Source organism: Malurus melanocephalus, unplaced genomic scaffold, assembly GCF_030028575.1.
Source record: "Malurus melanocephalus ecotype Western Australia unplaced genomic scaffold, MMel_1.1 scaffold_128, whole genome shotgun sequence".
Taxonomy (NCBI): Eukaryota; Metazoa; Chordata; class Aves; order Passeriformes; family Maluridae; genus Malurus; species Malurus melanocephalus.
In genome coordinates, this window is record NW_026623360.1 from 1,074,077 (window position 1) to 1,074,307 (window position 231).

The following is a 231-nucleotide window of genomic DNA, read 5'->3' on the forward strand; positions in this document are numbered from 1 at the left end:
CCCCAGCTCCATCAGCCTTTCCCTGGCMGAGATTCTCCATTCCTAAATCATCTCCGCAGCCCGCGCGGTCTCCCTGATCCTGAGGATCCCGGGACCGGACACGGCCGGGTGCAGCCCCGAACCCGCGGCCCCGCGCTCGCAGCCGGAGGGAGGTGCCGGCGCTGCCGCAAGGGGCGGTGGAGCSCAGAGCGCATCGATCGCGGCCGTCCATCCGTGCATCGGCGCTCGGCT